Genomic DNA, 10,720 nt, shown 5'->3' on the forward strand with positions numbered 1-10,720 from the left:
TGTGTGGGCATTATCAATTGAAAAAGTCATTTGTTATAATAAGAAACTATTGGAACAGTAGTAAACTATTCCTGTTACTAATGAAGGGGGCCCTCATCAAGATGGCGGACGGGAATTTAAAGGTCTGGCTAGTGGAGGTGGGCTAGCGTCGCTCAAAGTGAACGGCGAAATTAGCATGACAATGGACAGGTAATTAGATGGAATGGACGGGACGCAGGAGGAGAACCCGCAGCTATGTTAGAAATTTAATAAAACAATTGACAACTATAAATTCACAGCGCAGGAGATAAATACTTACATTAATTATCAAAGGGGAGATGGGAGGACGGGACGTGAGGCGATGGAGTAGGTGGTGCGGCGATGGCGGACGGTGAAGTTTATAGAGGCTGAAACACGGTGAAAACGGAGTTAAAACGAGATTAAAGTATGTTTTTTCAGAGGAAAAACGTTAGGACAAACTTGAGATAGTCTCAAGAAACGTATTAAAATTTGGAAATGTCAAAGCAATAATTTATAGTTACCAATTTTCAAAGTAATTTTCTGGTGCGGCGATTTTTTCGTGTTGCGCTCAGGAGTGCAATAGACGAAAGAACGAGTTCAAGTGCGTGGCCCCAGAGGGCCAATCGCAGGTCGGAGGGGGCGGGAGTTACGTTGCCGAAAGCTACAGCGGAGGGGACCGGAAGAGACCGTTTGATGGACAGCTAGGGGGCCGGAAGAGACGCGAAAACCAGGAAATGAAACGGCTAGCGGCGAGGGGGCTAACGGCGAAATGGCTAACGGTGAATTAACATGAAGGAACGCGAAAGGAATGTTTTGGAGGCACGGATTCATGTTAGAGGGGGAAGACGAAATGAATCCGACCAAAATCGGGAGCGTGGGGGCCCGTTAGAGTGAAATAGAAGTGAAAGTTGAAATGACAGAAACGGAGATCTTAGCGGTGACGTCAGAGATCGCGTCGTCACAGGAAGGGAATTCCCTAGAGAAGCCCGCAGCTCCAAATGAGTAGCGGAGGGAGGGAGAGGGGGAGGACAAGCACACACAAACAGAGAAGGGATTGTAGGGATTTTGAGAGGAAAAAGGGAAACCCCATCAGTGATCAGTGATGAAAAATGTGTAATAAAGAATTATGTGAGAAAGAGAGGGGAAGAGAAATGGGTCATGGAGTGATGAGTTGTTGTGTTATGTGAAGGCAAGTACTGAATGATAGGACATGGCATGGAGTGTGTCGTAATTGTAATATGTGAGGGCATGTAATCATCTAATGAGAATGTCAGTGTTATTAGTAGAGGAGAAAAAAGGACAAACTGGCTTAGGGTACATAAGAAAGAATATTAGGATAGAACCCGTGTAATCAGTAAATGTGGGAGGAATCAGTAAGGATCAGTAATGTATTAATAATGTGTCTAAGGTGTAGATATGAGGTTAGAACAACTACCAGGGCAGTGGGACGTGCAGTAGCACCGTTATGACAGCAGGTGGCCAGGAATAGGGTGAGCGATAAGACAATTCCAGTTCTCAAATGGGGAAACTGGTGAGTGAGGGGGACTATGCGAGGTAAATCAGAGGTAGCTGATAACCTGCAGGGGGACATTACATTACAGGTGGAGTTACCTCTGTGGGGAGAAACCAGACTGTTGTCCATGTTGAGTGGTGAGCCTACGTTAGAGGGATTTGGTAAGGGTGTATAGGAAATGAAAGTAGGACACCACCAGTGCAATTAAACCAAGTGTATTAATTGTGATAATTAAAAGATAACCATACCACACCACAAGTGTGTAGGGGTTAAACCACAGACCCGTGCATATTGAAATAGACATTCAATGCAATAATACAGAGGGCTTACAGGTTTATCGTGGGGTGGGGAAATGCGATGAAATTGTACAACACCACAAGTGCAATAGGGTAAACCAGGAATCCGTGCAGTTTGAAATAGACATTCAAAGCCATAGTGCGGCAGGTTTACAGGCACATTGTGGAGTGATTAGTACCATAATAACCACAGGGACGTGCATCGGTGATGAGGGGGGGTGGGGTAGTCCCAGAGTCCCGTGGCAACTGGAGTGTCTGTTGTGGATCAATTAAAGTCAGTGTGAGGTGTGGAGCCGGCTTCTCAGGAGATGAGGGAGGCGTGTAACTGGTCAATCCGGTCGCACTGCCATCTCTTGTCATCTCGTCGGCAGCTCTGTGGGGGAGTGTGTAGGAAGGGCGGGGTGGGGCGTCTCAGAGGGGAGGCAGGAGGGAGACGGGTGTTCCGGAGGGAGATCTAGAGGGCCGTCTCACAGCATGTCACCTCCTCTCGGCGCCGAGAACTGCACAGGAAGGCAGGAGGCGTAGTGTAGAGAGGGAAAAACAGGGTGAGGGTCAGGGGGATTCAACTAGAATGACATGTGAGGGGTAAATGGAGCTATTGGGACAAGTTATTACAAAACATCATACAATACAGAGGATAGACTATTTAATATGGGACCAGAGGAGGTCCTGGCTAAACAAGATATAACACAACACAGAGGACTGGCTATGCAGAACCAGACTAGAGAGAGTCCCGGTCCTGATAAAACTAGAAGAGTAGAGATAATGATATTAATCTAAGGGGGGGAAAAAAAAGGATAAAAAAAAATCACTATTAGTGTAGCTAACCTGTAGACATGGCATGCCCTCTGAAAAGGCTAGAAGGCCTAATCAGCGCCGCTCAGCACCAGGAGAAGCATACGGCCCGTCTCAACCGGTGGTAGAGCGGGAGAACGCCGTGCCACACGACCCGGGGTCCGTCTATGGTAAAGGGGGAAGGGGAAGCAGTGGGAGGGAAGCAGCTAGTGGGTAAGTGCCTATCTAATCCGTGAGGAGACAAAATCAAGGATGCTACCAAAGACAGACCTTCTGATGCTAGAACCAACCTGGTTCCATAGACCCGCCAACACCACCCTGAGAGGTCCCCCACAATGTGATTCCGGTCAGCCCATTCGTCGATACCCCCGGAAACCACCGTCAAGCCGTTCCCCGGAGGGAACTTTGTGACAAGGGGAACATCAGGGACAGCTCCTAGCATGGACAGGAATACAGACGAGGAGGCCAGACGCGCGGACGCAGTCGATGACGGTGTGAGACCCATGATAGGAAGTACTATCTCTCCCCACAGGAGGCCCAGCATCAGACTAAGTGCACAATAGACAACAAACAGATATCAAGAGACAGCTACCATCATCACAATAAGAAACTATCATCATCATGTTGTCGGATTAATCATACTGTGAGTCATACAGTATGACCCCCCAGAATCGGATACAGAGGAGAGAGCAGACGACCCCCGCGCCATGACACCAGAGGAGGCCTGCTCCGGTGACGTCAGCGCGGGGCGGGGCGCTTCACTGAACTCTGTGGACACGTGGGAGAGGGGCGGGGTTCCATGGGGCCTCGCCACCTCAATTACGTACTGTTACGTGGGGCCCCCTTTCTCCAGGAGGGTTGAAAGGGGAGCCCCCTAATGAGTGAGAAGCCGAGATCGAGGACGAGAGAGGAGTGCCCAACAGGCCGAGGGCTCCCCAGGGTGAGGGAGCCCTCCTAGAGAGAGGGGCATGTTATAGGTGGGAGCCAGGTTATATCAGGAGGCCAGAGATCCCGGGACTAAAGATGGGTCAGCTAAGGAGATCTAGAGAGATAAGGGGAGATAATAGGCCACAGACACAAACCAATCTGGGCCGGTTCCCGATAGGGGGAATACGAAATTATTATGGATAAGGGGGTGATGATGGTATATTTATCTTAGTATTAAAGTAGGTGTTAAAAACAGTGTCTTGGATGGACCTATTTCTATTGTTAGATGGTAGGGATAAATTGACCCCCATCCACTGGGATCATCCCGATTATATAACCTGGGTTCCTTGTAGAGTATAGATAAGCCCACCCGTTGGGTCTCCAATCAAGTCACGAGGATAAGGCAGAGAGAGCCAATGGCGGGAGTTGTCCCTACGCTTACATGGCTGAAACACCCGTTCCCTCGTTGAGTCAATCCCAAATGTGGCCAACAACACTTCCAAACCCTGGGATATGGTGATGGGAGGGGGAGGAGGCCATAAGGGCCCGGGGGCTTCTAGGGAGGTCCAACTGGATAAGGTTGGCCTTAGTGGTGACAAAAGTAATGGGAGGGGCGTAAATAAGGCTCTAATTTTGTCACCTTACATCCTAGCATTGTTATATTAAATTACAGTATGTTATGAAATTAATATTGTATTATTATAATATGGGTGACATGATCAGGGGACAGGCCTATTCGAGGGGGAGTACGGGTGTGTATGAAGGCCGCAAGCATATACCCTGCCTAAACTATGAATATGCATGCCATACCAACATACAGTAGTAATGAGGGAAGGGGCCTAAACAATACTGACCACGTGTTTCCGATAGGGGCGACCAGTGCACCGATAAAAGGAACGTGCCTAATTCCTAAACCGAGTCGTGTAGCACAAAGGAGGGCGCGGTGGAGGGAGGAGGTGCAAGCTAACCAGAGATTCCGACGAGCCCCAGAGGGGAAAGTCGTTGGCATCCCCCCGTGGCATGAAGACCGAGGCCCTGTAGGTTTAGGCGGTAGGGAGGATAGTAAAAAACCCACTCACAATGACATTCAAGATCCGAAGATCAGCAAAGGTCGGGGTAAACGTGCACGGACACTTCCAGGGACCTTGGATCACCCACAGAGAGAGTAGGGGCCGAGCCCCTCCAGGAACTCCGAAGAGAACCTAGGCCTAGTTACTCATGGCAGCCCGCCGCCTGACACAGAGAGCCGAGAGGCACCAAGGAGGAAGGAGAGAGAGAGAGAGAGAGAGAGAGAGAGAGAGGAGAGAGAGAGAGAAGAGGGGAAAAGGAAATTAACAGAGGCAAACAAAGGTCAGGCACCATGGACTACTCCTCCTGATCCAACCAGACATGCCAATGAACAGGACTAAGACTAGAGTAAAATGACAAAGGCTAACACCACTATCAGTCCTAGTGACTGTGCTACCTCATGGAATGACAATATGACTACAGATAATACAGACACCATACAAACAAGGAGACAAATAGAGGTTATTACCCTAGGACAGGATAGGTAGTAGACGTGGAGTGAAACCAACAAGGTCCCCAGCGACCGTTGGCAAACACAATCCCAAACGCCGCCGGAGGCGGCGTTCCGGGGGACACACGTCTCTTTAGGGATGAGGGGCGCGCTCTCCTCAGGGATGAGGGGGCTTGTTGTCCTGGTGGGTGGGGGGGAGGGAGAGGGAGAGAGAGAGGAGGAAAAAGGAGAGAGGGAGAGAGGATAAGGGGTTTTGTATTGGGTGATGCCAGCAATCACCGAGGTGAAGGAGCATGAGAGGGGTATTACCATAGGAGCAGACGTGGAGTGAAACCAACAAGGTCCCCAGCGACCGTTGGCAAACACAATCCCAAACGCCGCCGGAGGCGGCGTTCCGGGGGGTACACGTCTCTTTAGGGATGAGGGGCGCGCTCTCCTCAGGGATGAGGGGGCTTGTTGTCCTGGTGGGTGGGGGGGAGGGAGAGGGAGAGAGGAAAAAGGAGAGAGGGAGAGAGGATGAGGGGTATTGTATTGGGTGATGCCAGCAATCACCGAGGTGAAGGAGCATGAGAGGGGTATTACCATAGGAGCAGACGTGGAGTGAAACCAACAAGGTCCCCAGCGACCGTTGGCAAACACAATCCCAAACGCAGCCGGAGGCGGCGTTCCGGGGGGTACACGTCTCTTTAGGGATGAGGGGCGCGCTCTCCTCAGGGATGAGGGGGCTTGTTGTCCTGGTGGGTGGGGGGGAGGGAGAGGGAGAGAGGAAAAAGGAGAGAGGGAGAGAGGATGAGGGGTATTGTATTGGGTGATGCCAGCAATCACCGAGGTGAAGGAGCATGAGAGGGGTATTACCATAGGAGCAGACGTGGAGTGAAACCAACAAGGTCCCCAGCGACCGTTGGCAAACACAATCCCAAACGCCGCCGGAGGCGGCGTTCCGGGGGGTACACGTCTCCTCAGGGATGAGAGGCACGCGTCTCCTCAGGGATGAGAGGGCGTGTGATGATGATGATGGGTAGTCCCGTCCTGGTGGGCGGGGGGAGGGGGGAAGGGGGGGAGGGAGGGAGAGAGGAGGAGGGGGAGGGGGAAAGAGGGGGAAAGAGAAGGGGCTTTGGGGTTGGGGTGATGCCAGCAGTCACTAGGTGAAGAAGCATGAGGGCGGAGGGGACTGGATGGCGGGGTGGAAGGGGTGTGAGTGTATATACATATATATATATATATATATGTGTATGGGGAATGGTAGACATATGCCAGCATCACTAAGGTGAAGAAGCATGAGGGTGGAGGGGACTGGATGGAGGGAGTGAGTGGTGAATGATGCCAGCATCACAGGTGTGAAGAAGCATGAGGAGTTGGCTGTGGGATGGAGTTATTGAGTGCCAGCAGTCACGGAGGAGAAGCACAGGGGTGTGATGGGGTGACAGGTCCGCTGTTTAGATCAGCGACCAGTGGTCCAAGAAGGAGCGGCCAGTGGGGAGGGTCCAGTGGACATGGTCCTGTCCTGTACTAAAGAGATGGGCGGGGAGGAGGGGGATGGTGGGTACCGCTGAGTACAGGGATAGGTTTAAGCCCATAAGGGTGTCCCTTTCAGGTTTAGGTAGCCGGGGGTCAAAGTTAATTAGGGGAAACCGCACTGAAGCGGAGGGGAAAACAGTGGTGGCTACCGTGTGAAGAGCGGTAAGTTGGCGGGCGGAGATGGGTATCGGGGTGGACTTATCATTAAGGCCAAAGGCCAGGATAACCCGCGTCACCTGGGGTAGGGGGTTCTGGATGTCACCGAGGATGTCCAGGGCGTGGCAGAGTTTAGCCCCCGGATAGCAGTCAACCTGCACATCCTCGCGGAGTACAGGGGGGAGGCGATGGATATTAGAATCCCCCAGGACCAGCACGGTCCTAACGGGGGTCAGGGTCCACAGGTCTTTACGCCCATGATGGTCGTGGCGGGTGTAAAGGGGGTGCGGATGTATTCCCAAGCGCCAAGTGGTCATAGTTGGCCTGGAGGGTGGAGCGAGGAGGGAGGGAGAGGAGGGGGCAGGGGAGGGTAGGGCAGGAGAGGTTCTCCAGAGGGCAGAGGGGAATAAGGGGGTGGACTGCGTCACAGGGGTGCGCAGGCGGGGAGGGGGGAACTGGGGTCTGGGAAGGCTCGCCCAGAACCTGTGGCGAAGTGTGTGGGAGTCATTCCCGTTGTGACGAGTGGGGCGGGACATACTAAAGAGAAGAAGGGGGATGAGTGATGGGTGGGGGAGGAAAAAGGAAACACAAGACAAGAGGGATGATACCAACAAAATGGACTACCAAGCAGCAGCGGAGACTGAAGCCAAGATAGGGAGACTAGCGTTGTGTGTGTGTGTGTGTGTGTGTGTGCGTGTGTGTGTGTGTGTGAGTGAGTGCGTGTCATACCTGGCCGAGTAGCTAACCTAATCTGAAAAGCTAAGAAGGGGCCTGCCTGAAAGAGAAAATAACTATACCAAATCTCGGCTGTCCGTAGAGTAGAGGTCATCATAAGGAGGAAAACTGGAAGAAGGGTTAAAAAGCAGAGACGCATGAGCGTCATCTGGGAGCTGGTGGAGGAAAGGGGGTTAACAAGAGACATATATACAATTTGACAGTCAACACAGAGAGAGAGAGAGAGAGAGAGAGAGAGAGAGAGAGAGAGAGAGAGAGAGAGAGAGAGAGAGAGAGAGAGGCACAGAGTGAGAGGCGTTCACCACGTGAACAAATAAAATTTGCAATTCAATAATGTTGGCCATCGCACTCCGGGTGGGATTACCTGCATGTCCCGACCAGAATAAACGGAGCACGAGCGACGGCCCCCGAATCGCTACCGGTTTCGTCCATTACTAGGCTAGGACTCATCAGGCGATAGCCAAATAAAAGGGGGAAACAGGTAAATGTGGCCGTCCTACGACTACAGATCAACAGAAGCGGCCTGGGTGACAAGGAGAATGCAAAAAATTCAAAGGCGCATCCCTTGCCATCCAGGCGGCCTCCAGTGGTCCACCAAAAGCGGTAAAGGAGATTAAACAAGCTAGGGAAAAGATATGAGGAGGAGAGAGGGAGAGAGAGAGAGAGAGAGAGAGGGGGGAGGAGGAGAGAGAGGGATGGGGGGAGGAGACCACATTGTATACCTGGAAGGATGAATCGTGGTAATCTGGAATGAAAAAACAGTAGCGTTAAGTTCAGAGGGAGAGAGACACATAGAAAGGTGTGTGTGCGTGTGTGAGAGGTGTTGTGATGATGTGTGTGTGGAGAAGTAGGGCTAGACCAGAGGGTTAAAGAATAAGTTAGAGAGAGGTTGAGTTTAGGAGAAGCCTAAGGTGTTGGGGTTAGGGAGGTCAAGGGTCAGGGGTCAACCGAGGTCCAAGAAAAGGCCTGGTTGAGGTTTAGGTATTGGGGACGAGGGTTGAGGTTAGGATTGGCCGTAGGCCAGATGTTCTAGCCCCAGGGAAGGTTAAGGTAAGGAATGGGTGGGGTCAAAGGTCAGCGCAGGCTGAGGGAGGCCTGGTTGAGGTTTAGGCATTAAGGGCGAGGGGTTGTGGTTAGGATGAGCTAGGGACTGGAGTTCTATAGGAAGGGAGACAGACAGACAGCCAGATGGCGAGCCTGCGCGCGCAGCGCGCATGCGAGCCCCACTGGATGGGTAGAGTGAAGGGCAGATAGCCCAGTGGCGAGCCTGCGCGCGCAGCGCGCATGCGAGCCCCACTGGGTGGGCAGAGAGACAGCCTGATCCATCACCAGGCTGACCGAAGACAGATAGCCCAGTGGCGAGCCTGCGCGCGCAGCGCGCATGCGAGCCCCGCTGGGTGGGCGGAGAGATAGCCCGCTCCATCACCAGGGAAAAGGGACAGACAGCCAGGTGTCAGAGAGACAGCCAGAGAGACAGCCTGATCCATCACCAGGCTGACCGAAGACAGATAGCCCAGTGGCGAGCCTGCGCGCGCAGCGCGCATGCGAGCCCCGCTGGGTGGGCGGAGAGATAGCCCGCTCCATCACCAGGGAAAAGGGACAGACAGCCAGGTGTCAGTGGGTGGGCGGAGAGATAGCCCGCTCCATCACCAGGGAAAAGGGACAGACAGCCAGGTGTCAGTGGGTGGGCGGAGAGATAGCCCGCTCCATCACCAGGGAAAAGGGACAGACAGCCAGGTGTCAGTGGGTGGGCGGAGAGATAGCCCGCTCCATCACCAGGGAAAAGGGACAGACAGCCAGGTGTCTCACCAGGGAAAAGGGACAGACAGCCAGGTGTCAGAGAGACAGCCAGAGAGACAGCCTGATCCATCACCAGGCTGACCGAAGACAGATAGCCCAGTGGCGAGCCTGCGCGCGCAGCGCGCATGCGAGCCCCGCTGGGTGGGCGGAGAGATAGCCCGCTCCATCACCAGGGAAAAGGGACAGACAGCCAGGTGTCAGAGAGACAGCCAGAGAGACAGCCTGATCCATCACCAGGCTGACCGAAGACAGATAGCCCAGTGGCGAGCCTGAGCGCGCAGCGCGCATGCGAGCCCCGCTGGGTGGGCGGAGAGATAGCCCGCTCCATCACCAGGGAAAAGGGACAGACAGCCAGGTGTCAGAGAGACAGCCAGAGAGACAGCCTGTTGCATCACCAGGTAAACAAGGTGCTACATCGTGTGCCAACATCTCTCTGAAGGAGAGAAGAAGCAGTTGTATGGGTGCGTGCATGTGTGCTGTGACACGCATCTTGTGGGGAGTAAGCAGGCAGAGAGAAATGCTCAGGAGCCCGCTGACAGGTCAAGGGAGTGTGTATTAGAGGTCAAATTGACCTAATCACCCCTAATGACCACTAGATAAACAAACAACCACTACAGGGGAGTAAGGTGATGGGGATAGGATTGGAGAGGCAGGACAGTAGTTGAGAGGAAGGGCAGTACAAAAGCTCGAGCCCAGCAGAGAGGGGACGCAGACGAGAGAATGGAAGGGGTTAACGGTTAGGTGGGGGGGGCAAATGTATCCTAAAGTAATCTGAATCATTGTTCCTATCAACGTTGTTGTAATAATGGATAATTATGGTGAGCCAGAATGCACCTGAATACATCATGCAGAGGGATAATTAGTAGTCGCAAGACATCAATGTAATGAGCCAATATACACGTTGATGCTTGACCCCAAAGAGCAACAATAAAGTCATTATTGCATATGCACGATGAACCCATGTACACACTGAAGCATCATAGTGAAGAGCATTAAGCGTGTGAGGGGAATAGAGGGGAGGGGGAGCTAGATGTGTCCTAAGGCCTTCTAAACAATGGTACCTAACACTCTTGTTGTAAATGATAAATATAGTGAGCCAGAATGCACTGAATACATCATGCAGAGGAATGGAGTGTAGTAATAAACCATCAATGCAGTAAGCCAATATACACATTGATCACGTATGCATGACGAACCCAGTTACACACTGAAGCACCATAAAACTGTGTATTAAACTTGTGAGGGGAATAGAAGGGGAGGCCCCAACATGCCCTAAAGTGTTTTAGACCATTGTTCCTATCATCGTTATTGTAAATAAGAGTTATTTTGGGGGGGTGAAAATATATAGGGAGTTATGTGTGGGCATTATCAATTGAAAAAGTCATTTGTTATAATAAGAAACTATTGGAACAGTGGTAAACTATTCCTGTTACTAATGAAGGGGGCCCTCATCAAGATGGC

The 10,720-nt window shown here is 52.1% G+C and overlaps 1 long non-coding RNA gene across 2 annotated transcripts; it reads right to left on the bottom strand.

Moving 5' to 3' along the window:
- Positions 1–1,527: 1,527 nt before the first annotated feature.
- Positions 1,528–5,484, bottom strand: LOC146281769 (uncharacterized). 2 transcript variants are annotated; one of them, XR_014762471.1, is made up of 5 exons: positions 5,360–5,484; positions 5,069–5,231; positions 4,611–4,764; positions 2,638–3,152; positions 1,528–2,309 (listed from the first exon to the last, which is right to left on the bottom strand). It is a non-coding gene; the product is annotated as an uncharacterized LOC146281769 (long non-coding RNA). The 2 variants fall into 2 exon arrangements; XR_014762470.1 differs by having other exon boundaries at positions 2,638–4,764.
- Positions 5,485–10,720: the final 5,236 nt, after the last annotated feature.

Source organism: Hypomesus nipponensis, chromosome 7, assembly GCF_054491055.1.
Source record: "Hypomesus nipponensis isolate SF chromosome 7, ASM5449105v1, whole genome shotgun sequence".
NCBI lineage: Eukaryota > Metazoa > Chordata > Actinopteri > Osmeriformes > Osmeridae > Hypomesus > Hypomesus nipponensis.